At 44.7% G+C, this 15,089-nt stretch overlaps 1 long non-coding RNA gene across 1 annotated transcript; it reads right to left on the bottom strand.

The window, feature by feature from the left end:
- Positions 1 to 9,234: 9,234 nt before the first annotated feature.
- LOC106727394 lies at positions 9,235 to 10,237 on the bottom strand. Its single transcript, XR_001363574.1, has 2 exons — positions 9,916 to 10,237; positions 9,235 to 9,797 (listed from the first exon to the last, which is right to left on the bottom strand). It is a non-coding gene; the product is annotated as an uncharacterized LOC106727394 (long non-coding RNA).
- Positions 10,238 to 15,089: the final 4,852 nt, after the last annotated feature.

Here is a 15,089-nt window from a genome sequence, read left to right as displayed (position 1 = left end):
TGTTCTCTATATTATTCCCTGGCAACTCTAGTCCCCTTAACCTTCAGGTCTTCTGGCTCCTTCTACTGAACTGAGAGCTCACCAGGCTCTGACTGGGTTTCCTTCTCTGTGCTGTGACCTCAAAACTCTCTAAGCTTTAACCTGGGACAATTGTAGGGCTCACCTCATTTATTTCCCATCTCTCAGGGATCACTGAATGTCATTGGTGACATCCAATATCCTGAACACCATTGTTTCAAATATTTTGTCTGCTTTTTAGGTTTTTGTTTTGTTTTGTTTGTTGTTGTTTTCAGGAAGAAGGTGAATCTAGTCCCTGTTACTCTGCCTGTTCGAAAGTGGAAGTCCTTGTTGCCCAGGCCTGGGATGAATAACCTTTTGAGTGAGGGGTATTTTTCCTTCATCTGCTACTCAGAGGAGCTCATGCAGGAAGCTAGGTTCCAAACCAGCAGGAACTTTCCTTATAACCCAGGTCTGGTACCAAAGTAAAACCTCTCTCTCCCTATTCTCACACCAGTTTCCTACAAACATGGTGTGACTGTGTGGCTTCTACCCCTTCTCTTTCCTTCCTCAGGATCAAACGAGATCCAGGGACACTCTGGCTCCTGGCCTGGCCACCCAGTTTTACTCTTATAAGTAAAGGAGTTAGGGTTTGAACTTAAACTTTTGGACAATGGTACTTTGCAAACTCAGGTCTGCAGCCCCTACATTCTCTTTTCTCCCTTCCCTTGCTCCTGATCTATTTCTACATCTTTTGAGAGTCTTTCCATCTATTTAGACTTTTGACTTTCTTATAGTTTTAACAAAGACAGAGTTTGACTTTCTGCTTCTTGTTCTTCTTGTTTCTCTTGGGGGATTTCCAGAAGAAATTTCCAGACGATAGCCTCAAGTGGAAACATCCACTTGAGGCTATCGTCTTCACACTGGAAGTCAGGGGCCATGCAGTTGCTGTGGTTGTTTTGAGTGTATAGTCTGCATCTCTACTAAGCCAGACACAGTCTCTGATCCTTAATAGGTAGTCAAGAAATGTTTGAAGAATGACTATCAAATAGATACCGCGTTCCTCCGCATAACTTGGCTCTGCATATTGAGGTAGACCGTTGCTTCCTCTCTACCTGAGATGTCCCAGAATGCATGGGCATCTTTCCCCCGTTGAGTCTGGGGATTCCTAGAGCATGGAAAGAGCTGGTGGAAGTCGAAGCACATGACGCGGTCTGAAATCTGTGTCCCAAGAGCGTGGGCTTTCGTGTTGGACAAACCTGAGTTTGAAGCTCAACTATAATATTTACTACTTGCTGGATCTTGTATTCATCAGGGTTCACCAGAGAAACAGAAACAATAGGATGGAGATGATAGATGATAGATAGATAGATAGATAGATAGATAGACAGATAGATAGATAGATATAGAGGTACTATCTATCTATTTATCTACCTAACTATATCTCTATCTATCTATCTATCTATCTATCTATCTATCTATCTATCATCTACCTACCTACCTACCTACCTAGCTAGCTATCTGGAGATATATTTTAAGGAATTAGCTCATGCTTATTGTGGGTGTTGGCAAGTCCAAAATCTTCAAGGCAGGTCAGTAGGCTTGAAATTACTGCAAAAATTGATGTTGCAGTCTTGGGTCTGAAGGCAATCTGGAGGTACAATCTTTCTTCCTGTTGGATGTGGGGGGGGCAAAGTGGGGGGCACAGACTTCTGTCTTTTCTCTTAGGCCTTCAACTGATTGGATGAGGTTCAACCCCAATATGGACAGTAATCAGCTTTACTCAAAGACTACTGATTTAATCACATCTTTAAAAAATACCTTCACAGCAACATCTAGACTGGTGTCTGACCAAACAACTGGGCATGATAGCCTAGCCAAGTTGGTACATAAAATTAACCATCACAGACCTTGAGTAATTTATTCAATCTCACTGATCCTCAATTTTCTTATCTTTAAAATGGAGCTATTAGCATATATTCCTCACAGGACTGTTGTGAAAATCAAATTGGGATGAGTATGTAAATCACCTAACATAACATCGGACAAATCATAGGATCTTACTAAATGAAAGCTATTCTTGTTTTGTCTAGACGATATGCCTGATATGGTCTCCTGGAATCCAGTCCACTCTCTTCCATGTTCCCTCACCTTCTGTCTGTATGTAAGGGCTAGAAGTTTCAAAACCTATAGTACGTTGCTAGACTCCTTTGCAGCTAGAGAGTTCAGGCTGAAGTAAATTTAGGCAGGATTTGGAAGAAGAAAGTAAGCAAGATTGGACAGATGTGAGTGCAGCTGTCAGAGGTCAAGTTCTAGTTGCTGGTCACCAGCTTCTTGGATTTACATCATGGTGACAGCAGCAATAGTAACAGCAGTTCCCTGACCTCTGGCCTGCAGCTGTGGAGGTATGGCCTTGAATCGGTAGCCTTCAAGTGGCCCCTCACTTCTATTCCTCCTGTAAGCACCTGATGGCTTATAGTAAGTCTAATTGCTTTGGGCCTGAAATACCTAGAGTGGTTTCTGATTCCTACGCTGAATCCTGACTGCTTCAGAGACTTTACTACAGGTGGCTTCCTGGTGCACTCCCCTCCGCATCCTGGAGGGTGCACTGGAGGGCTGACGCTCTACCCACTAGGTCCAGGAAGGCTCCCTGGGCCTTCCTCAATGGGCCCTGCCAGAGAGGGACAAGGCCCATGATTAGAGCTGTCGTGATGATGCAGGAGACAGAGGATGCATCAGCAACAGCCAGTCCAACACAAGGCATTTTACTCATTGCATGGTGCTCTTGCGTTGGATTAAGAACTCAGTGTCGAACAGACTGGAAACTTCCATGAACATGATGTCACTCAGCTCAGGGCTGGTGTCTGTCTGTCTCTCAGCAGGCAGATTTTATTGCATTGTAATATTTATAGCTATCAACATTTGGGTGCATTAAAGGACCGTCTCCTTCAAAAAATAAAAATAAAATTTCCCAAATGAGGACAATGACCATAAACCCTTCCTCGTGGGGTAGCAAAAGTGGCCTCTTGACCTGCCTGTGCCGCATTCCCACTGCAGCCCAGTTTCAGGAGGGTGATATGAAAGAAAAATGTACGCAACAATCCCTGGCATGCCGGGTGAGAACCGCAGACACACTGGTGGGCTGGGGGGTGCTGACTTCCTAATGAGCCCAAAGTTGAGAGTTAAAAAAACAGGGAGAGACGGATGGGCCAGGGAACACGAAGACAGGCTATGACTGCTGAGGGTAGGACTGGCTTACAGAGGGGAAGCATCTCCTTAAGATTTTTAATAAAAACAGCTTCTACCTTTATCAAGTGCCTACTGTATACATTTCACATATGATTTCATTTAGTCATAATAATCTTATGAGATAGGATTATTAATCCAAGTCTACAGATGAGAAGACTGAGGTTTAGAAAGATTAAGAGACTTCCTCTAGGCCCCTGGCGGGAGCACGATTCAGATCTGAACCCACAGCTGGGTTTATAGATATTGTGTTACACTGTTGACTCAAAGGATGATCGGAGGTCTCATACCAAAGAAGGGGACCAAAACCAGTTTGAAAAATAACAGGTTTTGAAAAGTCTGGGTTAATCAAAGCAAAAGAGGTTGGATGTTTGGCCTCTTTGTTTTTGCTGCAGGACTTCTCAGAGCCTTTAATATGCTGTCAGGTGGAGAGAGACAGTCACTGAGAGATGGCCAGAGAGGAAGAAGAGTCTTTTTTTCATACAGCATTCATAGATAGAAGGATATAATTGCATTACCTAAAAAAGTATTCTAGATACAACCCCAGGCAAAATACCAAGCCGTTGAAATGGAGAAAAATGTGTGTGTCCAGCAGTAGACAGCTTTTTAGTACAGGCAAGAATAAATATGTACACGCAGTGAATAAGCCACAAATTGGGAAAAGAAATCTCGGCTACAGCAGTCATCATTAGGTGAGTTATGCCAAAGGGCTGGTAATTTGTGTTTATTTTTATTTTCTATCCTTATGATAGAAACATCTGCTGTTTTTTATACTGCTGCAGACAAAGCTGGCTACCTAATCTGAAGGGCCTGATGCAAAATGAGAATGCAGGACTCCTTGTCATTAAGTACAAAAATGGAGACATTTTTCTTTTCTTCTGCAGTTCTCAACTGCTCATGGTGTTTTTTTTATTTGCTCTTCAACATTTTTCTACATAAAGAAAAATTAAAGTTTTGAATTATCAGCACAAATTTTACTGTTCTTCTCCGTATTGTGCAATGCCAGTTTTAAATGCAGACTAATAAAGCCAAGTGCAGGGCGCTTCTGGGCGCAGGACTCTGTGACTGAGCAGGTCGCATGCCCGGGAAGCCAGCCCGGCTGCAGAACAGGGAGAAACACACCTTTTGTTTTACAATCTCCAAGCAGCTGATTTTGTGCACGTTGAGCAGCACTATCCGGTTCCTGACATTTCCAGTGTCTTCCCGAGGGAAGTTTGGCACATCATCCGCTGACAGAGTCCACCTTTGAAAGACTGTAATGACTGCCTCATTTGAGAGAGACAGAGAGGAGGCAGCAAGAAAAATGTTTCCCTTGCACCTCTGGAAGCTGTGAATGTCACTGCTCATTGTAAGGGAGCGTTCCAGGGCCGGCCTGATAAACCAATCAGGCAGCCTCAGGTGAAGGCATTTCATAAACATGTTTGAAACCTGCCTGGCAGCTTCAGGGCTGAATGGACTGCAGAGGCCAGCGGCTGAAGAGGAGGGAGAGAGGGAGCCAAAAAAGATAGCACGCTCCCAAACAGGAAGGGCAGGGGCCTGCACAGCAGGAGGGGGGGCCTTTCCCCCCCTAGAGGCTGGTACGGAGTTAGACTGCTGGTCTGCCTGTTCCTCCCCATTGTTCCCTGCTTCATGGGACCTGGTGCAAGCATGTTATGCCTTACGCCTTACATATAACTAACGCTCCCACCTTTGCCTCTTCTTTGCTTGTTCATAAAACTAGCCACTTATGATCCTCATAACAAATTTATAAGACTATCTTTCCCATTTCCCTGGTGAATAAACTGAGACTTCAAAGAATAATGTGATTGACAGAGGTCACCCAGCCAGAGTGGACATCCCTGGGCCTGGAGGCCAGGCCTGGCTGGCTCCACAGTGCATCCTCGCCCTCAATATTCCTGGCCTCGGGGTACCATCCTAAGCCCCGCTGCCTGACGTCAGGGACTGGTTCAGCGTCACGGCATTGGCTTCAGGTTTGTCTGCCGGTCTCATACCGTTGAGGATTTACTAAGTGCCAAATGTACACACGTACATACATGCACACATGAATAAATGTAGTGTGTAGTCTAAAGAGAAAGCTTTGGAACCTGAGCACAGCCCTTTGAATATCCTTTATGGTAGCAAATCTACCTCTGAAAGTGTATTTGATTTTTGGAAATAGAAGAAAATCATTTGGAGCTTGTGATATTGTGATTTATAATAAAATGTTATGTTTGGTCTTTGTCCCCAGTCCCTGACACAGGGTCCCTAAAACCTTTGGAAAGTCCTGGGAGTACAGTGGGGACACTGGGAGTACAGTGGGGCCTTGACTTACGAGTGTCCTGACTAACGAGTTTTTTAAGATACCAGCTGTCTCTCGACCGATTTTTTGCATTGAGTTGACAGAGTAATTTGAGTTAACGAGCTCGGTCTCGGAACGAATTAAACTCGTAAGTCAAGGCCCCATTGTATCTTCTGTTCTAATGAGGTGACTCTGGGTGGGCTCCTGGATGGCTATGTGAGGAAGCCTCTGTAAATCCCAATAGCACGGGGTCTGGGGACCGACCATGCCTATAGGAGGAAGCCTCCGTAAATCCCAATAGCACGGGGTCTGGGGACCGACCATGCCTACAGGAGGAAGCCTCCATAAATCCCAATATCATGGAGTCTGGAGAGCTTCCAAGCAGATGAACACAGTGCCCCAGGACAGAAGCTCCGTGTTAGGACCCTCCCAGATCTCCCCCATATCTTCATCTAGCTGCACATCTGCATCCTTTATCATATCCTTTAGTAGTGAACTGTGTTCATTACAGTAAACTTTACCCTGAGTTCTGTGAGCTGTTCTAGCAAATTAATCGAACCTAAGGAGGGGGTGAAGGTAACCTCAGATTTGTAGCAGTTGGACAGGAATTGTGGGTAATGGGATTGGCATCTGAAGAGGGGGACAGTCTTATGGGACTAAGCCCTTACACGTGGGATATGACACCATGTCCAGGTAGATAGTGTCAGAATTGAGTTAGATCGTAGGAGGCTCAGCTGGTGTCACAATAATTGCTTCGTGGGGGGAAACCCCACATATTTGGTGAACGGAAGTGGTGGGCAGACCTGGAGGCGGGCAGACCTGCCATAAGTGACATGTTCTGTGTGCAAGTAGAAAGGAAAGACACAAGAGGAGAAAGGCCTTGGTTTTTCCAATAAGGAGCCTGAAGTTTAGTGGACGATGAATTTATTCAGTAGATAAAGAGGTGAAGCAGGTAATCAGGAAGGGGAAGGTATGCATAGGTGGATGTATTAATGTATTTTTCTGCCTATCCTGAGCCAAGCATCCTGCCTGCTACTGCTGTCCTAGTCCTCAGCTCGTCAATTGCCATACAACAAGGTGGATTTTATTATCCAATTTGGCAGGGGAGGACACCAAGGCCGAAGAGAGAAAATTACAATCCTCTAATTAGTGGCAGAACTGGAACTGGAATCTAGTTTGCCTTAAGGGAATGAGAGGGTTTCCTTTTTTTTTTTTGCTCAGAAAATAAACAAAAAGAAAGAAGAAGTGAATGCATGGCTATAAAGCAATGAGATGCTTTTCTACTTTGGTTCCAAGAACTGGCTCTGCAGATAATTTTAAACCAATGAATCTGAAAGTGTTTTGAGAAATGGCAGCACCATTATCCTAAGAGTCAAGTTCCCAAGAAGACAAGTACGATAAAAACAAACACCCATTTGGCCGTCTGTGCGTTATTTTTGCTTTGAGTCAGAGACTTTCCTGGTCCTCTTAACTACAGTTCTCTAGAACCCAGCCTCCTGGCACCGAGCAAACCCCGGAGACCTTGTTCAGCACCCTCATCCCAGGGAGGCGGAACTCGGCACCAGGGACGGGGAGTAGTAACCTGCTCAAGTTCACACAGTGAATTTGCGCTGGAACCTTGACAAAAACCCAGGTGTCCGACGAAGCAGTGCTGTTTCCCTGAGCTAATCCCGGCCCTGCGGATACAACATCTTCCTAAAACAACAGTAGACGTTTTTGAAGAAACCTTCCTATGTCAGACACTTGGAAGTGCATTATCTTTATTAAGCCTTCAAGGAAGCCTCACCATTCCCATTTCACAGAGAGTAAAACCAAGGCGCAGAGAAATGAAAGGATGGGGCCAAGTTACAGAGCTAGGAAATAGAGGCCCCGGGATTTGAACCCAGGCCTGCTCACCTCCAGGCCCCTCATGTTTAACAACAGTCAACACCCATCCTTTTTGCCTGAGCGTCTCCTTCTTCTTTTGTGTCCCTCAGGGGCCCCGGAGAAGGCACAGCACATTCGACTTAAATCCCCCTCCCCCAGCTGGCCACTTCCCTGCTTTCCGTGTTTATCAACACAAATAGCCTGACCTCCTCGCACGTTTGTTTGGTTGGAGGCCTGCCTCAGTCCCTGGGAACCCAGAGGAACAATGAGATGTTGTCCATCCGGGACCGGGACCGCTTCCTCCACTTCCCCTGCCCACACTGGCCCGCAGCTCAGACCCGCCAGGCCCCTCCAGCTTGTCTACAAAGTGCGTCAATCACTTGTTTACTTGCTTTTCCTGCCTGGCCCCGGGGGTTCCGCTGGCTATTTCTTCTCTTTGGGAGTTCCTCGGAGGTGAGCTTTGATCTTCCTAGAGGAAGGGGTGACAGGAAGATGATGAGAGATGCTAGAAGTCTGTATGTAGCACCTGACTCGCTCTGTGAAGGAGAAGAGGCCTCGGAGAGCAACGGAGGATGCTGCTGAGATCTGAGCATCCTGCCCGGGTGGAGGTCTGCCTTTCCTCTGGGATAGAAGCGGAAAGGAGTGAAAATTCCACAGGCCGGAAGCAAATGCCCCCAGGCCTTTCTATGCCCGGCCAGCAGCATAACGCAGTGAATAATGAATGCAAACATTTTACAAAACGCCACGCTGCAGATGCCCGCTGCAGGGAGAGGTTTTTAGATGTGCGGCTTCCCTGGGACGAGGCTACTTGTGAAAACACCCCACTGCCTGTAAAGGTCTAATTTGAGAGCTGCCCTGAGAACGTCTCTGGAATACTGCCCGGAATGCCACCCCATTAGAGAGCTGCTTATCTGGGTGCTGCGGGCTTTTGGGTCCTCAAAATCCATTTTGGCATGAAAATGAACCCTGAGCAGGGACACTTAAATATTAAAACAAAATGTCAGTCAGGGCCCAGCAGGAAATGACAGAGACACACAAAAGGGTTTAACTGAAGAAAATTTAATATGGACTATTTACAGGGGTGTGCGGGGGATTACAGGGACAGTCAGGTACAGGGAGGCAGGGAGGGAGAGGGGAAGAAATACCCTTGACCTTTCTCTCCTCCATGCCCTTTCCTCTCCCAACAGCGCCTCCCATTGACAAAACCCGGCTACCAGCCAAAGAAGAAAGAAGCCTGGGTGACCTAGTCCACAGAGGGCAGCCGCTGGGTGGACAGGGCAGGGACGGAGCAGGAGGGCAGGGGAGAGTCACAGCCTCTGTCCTCGCACCGAGAGCCCAGGGAGTGGCTCTGAATTGCTTCTTCACGCAGAGCTGTCTGCGTGGCATCCAGGTCATGACAGCAGGGTTCTAAGTGTATGAGACCAGTTTATGAGACTGGCCGGGTGGCTATGTTATTACTGTTGATGCTCCCTTTGGACGAGGGCTCAGAGAGGGAGAAGCCCGGGACCTTTTCATGTTTCCCTCTGTTTAAGGCCTGGAGAACCCAGATTTCATTACTTCACGGGGTGGCTTTGCTCGGTATGTGAGTTTTGCTGGGAAGAGTATCATGTGTATAGAAGAGTATTTTATTTTTATTTTTTAAAAATATATTTTATTGATTTTTTACAGAGAGGAAGGGAGAGGGATAGAGAGTTAGAAACATCGATGAGAGAGAAACATCGATAGGCTGCCTCCTGCACACCCCCCACTGGGGATGTGTCCGCAACCAAGGTACAAGCCCTTGACCAGAATCGAACCTGGGACCTTTCAGTCCTTAGGCTGACGCTCTATCCACTGAGCCAAACCAGTCAGGGCTAGAAGAGTATTTTAAATATACATAGAGTTGAAAATACAGTACAGTTAGCACCTATGTACCTATCATAAAATTAAAGAGTAGAGCACTCACCAGGACCTTAGACACCCTCCAAGGGCTCCTCTGTAAATAAAACCTCCAGCCTCCTCCCTAGAGGTGGCCTTGTCTTAACGTTTGTGCTCATCGCTCTTGGTTTTCTTCACAGTTTTACCACTAGGTGTGTATTATTACTAAACCGTGTGTATGGGGCAGGAGCACAAATCCAGCTGAGAATGAAAGGGCGACGTTCTCCTGTTTGATGAAAGTGTCCAGGAGAGAGAGAAGGTAGACGGGGTCTCTGGGTCAGTCTGGTTTCAGTTTTCCTGAGAGCTTACAAGAGTCCCTTCTAGGGAGTTGGGAAACACAGGGCTCATCAGAGTTGGGCATCTGGTAGGGCTCTAGTGGGGGCCAGGTACTCAGTATCCGGAAGAAATATGGTCCAGAGTGTGGATTGCTCTGGATTTGCTGCCTCCTCATGGCCCACCTTCAGCTTCTGAAGCAGATCACAGCAGAGCACTTCTGTGGGGTGAAAGGAGCAACCTCGGTGAGCCATTAAATAGGCCATAGCAGGAAAAGCAGCGACCTTGGCAGAAATGATTAAGGCAAGTCAAGAATATATCATATCAGCCAGCCTCACCCAGGAATTCTGTCTTCAGGCACCACTCCCCGAAAGGATCAATAGCAGTGGGGATCTTGGTGATGACAGCTCTTAACATATCTACCTTTTGAGGCACTCTGCTCTCATCTGGGCTGGTTGTCCTCTGTGTCACGTACACAGCTGTCCATCTGAGACACCATTTACCACCCTCTTGGGTATTTCTTTCATCCCTCTCCAGTGTTGAAGCTCATGTGTTTGGTATTCAATGTCTTTCTCTATTTCATCTCTCTCTCTCTCTCTCTCTCTCTCTCTCTCTCTCTCTCTCTCTCTGTTTTATAAAGTATATACTCCAGTAATTCCCTGAGGAAGGGTGCATGGGAAGAGAAATTTGTTAAGACTGTACAGATCTATAAGTGTTTTTATTCTATAGTACTTGATTTATAGCACTTATTTTTTTTAATGTTTTTATTCTATAGGACTTGATCTATAGTACTTGCTTTTATAGTTGAGTTGGGTATAGAATTCCAGGTAGAAGTTAAATTTTTTTCACCAGTATTTTGAGGGCATTTCCCCATTGTCTTCTTATTTCACATATTACTGTTGAGAAATCTAAAGCCATTCTGGCCTGGCTGGTGTTGCTCAGTGACTGAGCATTGCCCATGCACCAGGAGGTCACAAGTTTGATTCCCGGTGGGGCACATGTCAAGTTTTGGGCTCCATCCCCAGTATGGGGTATGCAGGAGGCAGCTGATTGATATTGATGTTTCTCTTTCACCAAAGTTTCTATCTTTGCACTCTCTCTTCCTTTCTCTCTAAAATCAATGAAAACATTTTTTAAAATAAAAATTAAAAAGCATTGTCCTTTCTTTAAAAAAAAAAAAAGCCATTCTAATTCCAGGTCCTCAATATTATTTTCTTACCCAGTTAGAGTTTTTCATTTATTCTACCAGGTTTCTCATTTCCAAGAGTTTGTTAATGTCCATTGGAATATATATATATATATATATATATAGAGAGAGAGAGAGAGAGAGAGAGAGAGAGCACATTCTGTTCTTGTTTCAGGGAAGTTCTTTTATTTTTCAAAATATGTTAGTCATAAAATTTATTTGGGAATTTTTTTCCTGCAGTTTTTGTTTCCTCCAAAATACTTTGTTCTTGTTTTTGATCTATGTCTCCCATAATACAGCCTTGCCTTAGACGTAAAACTTGGCTGTATGCTCATAATACATGGGAAGGTTAAAAAAAAAAAAAACTAATTGGAAGCTCTGAGTGGAGCCTGACAACATTGCCATTAGATTCAAAGTAGGGAAACCGGGCTCAGCTGTTTGTTGGGAGAACACCGAATATAGGCATTTACTTTTCAGATGCCTAGAGAATGGTTTTCCTATATCTTGCCATGAAGGTAAGATTCTAGATGCTAATGTACTGGGAGCCAAGTATGGAAATAACACAAACATATTCAGAGTGAGTCCTGTTCCAGAGGTCTGTCTCCAATGAGGCCCTCAAGGATGGGAAGTGGGAAGGTGCCAGTCCACGCCTACAAAACCTGTTGTCACCTTGTTACACAACGGGCTTGGCCTTGCTGTAGTAGAAAACTGAGTGACCAAGCGATGGGGTAGGAAATAATAAACCAGCATGTGCTGAGCATTTCTTGTACTTAAGGGAACAGTCGTACATGCATGTAATTGAGCTCATTTACTGGCCACAAGGGGCCTGCATGGTAGGCTTTGGGAAATTATTGAAGACTTAAATTTTTTTTATTTTGCAGTAAATACTGGCCAGTGAAGACTAAATTAACTGAGCCAAGGTCAGACAGTTATTAAGTGACAGAGTTAGAATTCATACCCCAGTCCCTTGATTCCAAAGATCTTTATTTTTATTTTTATTTATTTTTTTATTATTTCAAATATATTTTATTGATTTTTTTACAGAGAGGAAGGGAGAGGGATAGAGAGTTGGAAACATAGATGAGAGAGAAACATCGATCAGCTGCCTCCTGCACACTCCTCACTGGGGATGTGCCTGCAACCAAGGTACATGCCCCTGACTGGAATCGAACCCGGGACCCTTGAGTCCACAGGCCGACACTCTATCCACTGAGCTAAACCGGTCAGGGCTTTATTATTATTTTTATTTAAAAGATATTTTTCTGAGTAAAGAAGTACAGGCTATTATAGATATCTTAGAAAATATATAAAATTCCAAATCCATATTTTAAAACATATAAGGCCACCCAAACACTGTACAATTTTCATAGGGACACATCAAAATTTATAATAATAATTTATTTGACTGTCTCCTAATTTGAATCATTTAGGTTGGTAAATCTATTCTTTTTCTACTGCATGGCACCAGCCAAGGGCAGCAAGAATGGCTAGGAGTCAGGGTCAGGAAGGAGCAGGGTTCTAGGCAAGTCCCTTGGCAGAGAACTCCTGATTAAAGGCAGTTTAGATGGATGTGATTCAGTACCTTGGAGAGCTCCAAAAGAGTCCACACCTCTAGTGGGGACTAGGCCCAACCATGACTGAGAGTTCTTAAGGGTTCTGAACTGCTTCCCTAGAATGGAATGTTAAAAGATACAACACACAGCTAGGATTGGAGGTCTCTTTGTCCTTGAGGGATTCATCTTCACCACTCCCCAGATCAGAGAGCTTTGTGGGAGTAGGTCATTGTTCTTACCAATATGCCTTTTCTCATTGCTGAAAATGCCTGGCTAATTTCTATTCATCCTTTAATGTTCCATTTAATCACTGATTTCTCCAAAAAACGTTCTGAGCTCCCTCTACCTATCACCTCAAAAGCTTTCCCCTTTCCTTCTGCATTTCTTTTGGTCTTTATATATACACTAGAGGCTCAGTGCACGAAATTCGTGCACTGGGGGGGGTGTCCATTAGCTCGGCCTGTGCCCTCTTGCAGTCTGGGAGCCCTTGGGGGATGTCTGACTGATGGCTTAGGCCCACTCCCCACGGGAGAGGCTCCCGCCACCGCTGCTGCACTTGCCAGCCATGAGCCCAGCTTCTGGATAAGTGGTGCTATCCCTGTGGTAGTGCACTGACCACCAGGGGGCAGCTCCTGCATTGAGTGTCTGCCCCCTGGTGGTCAGTGCACGTCATAGCGACCGGTTGTTCCACTGTTTGGTCAATTTGCATATTAGCCTTTTATTATATAAGATTGGACTAGATTATAATTTTCTGTTTGTTCTTCTAACTAGACTATGAGTTCCTTGTAGACAGGGACTGATTCTCAATGATCTTTGGTCTTAGTAAATACTTAATAAATAATGTTAAATATTCAATAAATGAGTGTATTTTCTGTAGGCAATGGAGAGCTATGAAAGTGGTTCTCACCTAGGGAAAATTTTTGCCCCTAGAGACATTTGGCAGTGTCTGGAAATAGTTCTGTTGTTGTTAACTGTGTGTGTGTGGGGGGTGTTACTGTCATATCATAGGGAGAAACCATGGATGTTTCTCAACATCCTACTATGGACAGGACAACCCCCACAAGAAATAATTATCTGGCCCAAAGTGTTGTTTGTGCTGAGGTTGGGAAACCCTGTTTTAGAACAATAAAATGAGTTTAATCAAACTCTTCTTTAATCAACTTAGGAGTCTTCAGAGAACAGTGAATCCATCTGGCTTGTTTTTCAGACGTGAAAACTGAGCTAGTTGGTGTAGGGCCAGAGCAAAATCTTGTACCACGACATCCTTTCCACACAGTTGCATTTGGCTAACATTGTTTTTACCCATCCAGTACTCTGAGTGGTATAGGAATGGAATGATTTTCTTACTGCCTATTATAATAGGTTCACCAATCAGGTTTGGGGAACAAGACTAGAGGAAAAAATTATTTATTTATTTATTTAGTATATTTATATTCCTCACCCGAGGATATTTTTTCCATTGATTTTTAGAGAGACTGGAAGGGAGGGAGAGAGACACAGAGAGAGAAAAACATCAATGTGAGAGAGATACACTGATTGGTTGCCTCCCGCACACACCCCAACCAGTGCCAGAGATTGAGCCTGCAACCAAGATATGTGCCCTTGACCAGAATCAAGCCCGGGACCCTTCAGGTCAAGGGCCAATGCTCTAGCCACTGAGCCAAACTGGCTACGGCTGTTAGTTGACATTTTTTATTTTTTATTTATTTTTTTAATATATTTTATTGATTTTTCACAGAGAGGATGGGAGAGGGAGAGAGTTAGAAACATCGATGAGAGAGAAACATCGATCAGCTGCCTCCTGCACATTCCCCACTGGGGATGTGCGCAACCAAGGTACATGCCCTTAGTCAGAATCGAACCTGGGACCTTTCAGTCCCCAGGCCGACGTTCTATCCACTGAGCCAAACCGGTTAGGGCTAGTTGATATTTTTTAAAAGAATAGTTTATTAATATTTAAAGAGCGAAGAGGGGTGAGAGAAACATGGATGAGAGAGGGCAACATTGATTGGCTGCCTCCTGCATGCCCTCCACCAGGTTTTAAGCCCACAACCCGGGCATGCACCCCTGACCAGGAATGGAACCAGCAACCACCTGGTGCATGGGATAATGCCCAAGCAACTAAGCCACACCAGCCAGGGTGGAAAAAAAAAATTGAAGTCACAGAATAGGTACCGCCAGCCTTCTCTCACCCCACCCTTGCATTGGCCTCCTTTTTTTCTGGAAATATATGTTCTAAGTCTAGGGCTGAATGAGAAGAAACAGTTCTCTCAAAGGCTCATTTCTGAACAATTCCCAATCTGTTCCGGGAAATGAGAGATTAGCCTGTGGAAGAGTGAATTAATTTTAAGCCACTCTGCCTTAGAACCAACTAAAGCACTGGAGAGCCCAGCCTGCCACAGGAGAATTCACTCTAATTGCTACAGACCAAGGGGATCCAGTATAATTTTCCTCCCATCAACAAATAAGAGCATTTAGGGAGACAAATTCAATCTCCAAGGGTTCAAGTGCCTCAGATTTAGAATGTTCTTGATCTCAAAGAGTGCTCTGACCATTCCTCTCATGAGCCAAATCTGCCATTTTCCCAGCAGTAATCACATGTCCGACTGCTCCCATTCAGCTCAGTTGATTTAGAAAAGCCAAGTGATTCAGGCACAATACACAGTGAATCAGCAGAGTAAAAAAGTGTAGGAAAAAATAATCTGCATGGCATCCTAAATAAAGTGCCTTCCAATAAACTTGGTGAATTGTCTTCAAGGGATTCAGCTGAATG

Source organism: Myotis brandtii, unplaced genomic scaffold (assembly GCF_000412655.1).
Source record: "Myotis brandtii unplaced genomic scaffold, ASM41265v1 scaffold420, whole genome shotgun sequence".
NCBI lineage: Eukaryota > Metazoa > Chordata > Mammalia > Chiroptera > Vespertilionidae > Myotis > Myotis brandtii.
The sequence above is the reverse complement of the archived record's forward strand: the minus strand, read 5'-3'. Positions and strand labels throughout refer to the sequence as shown.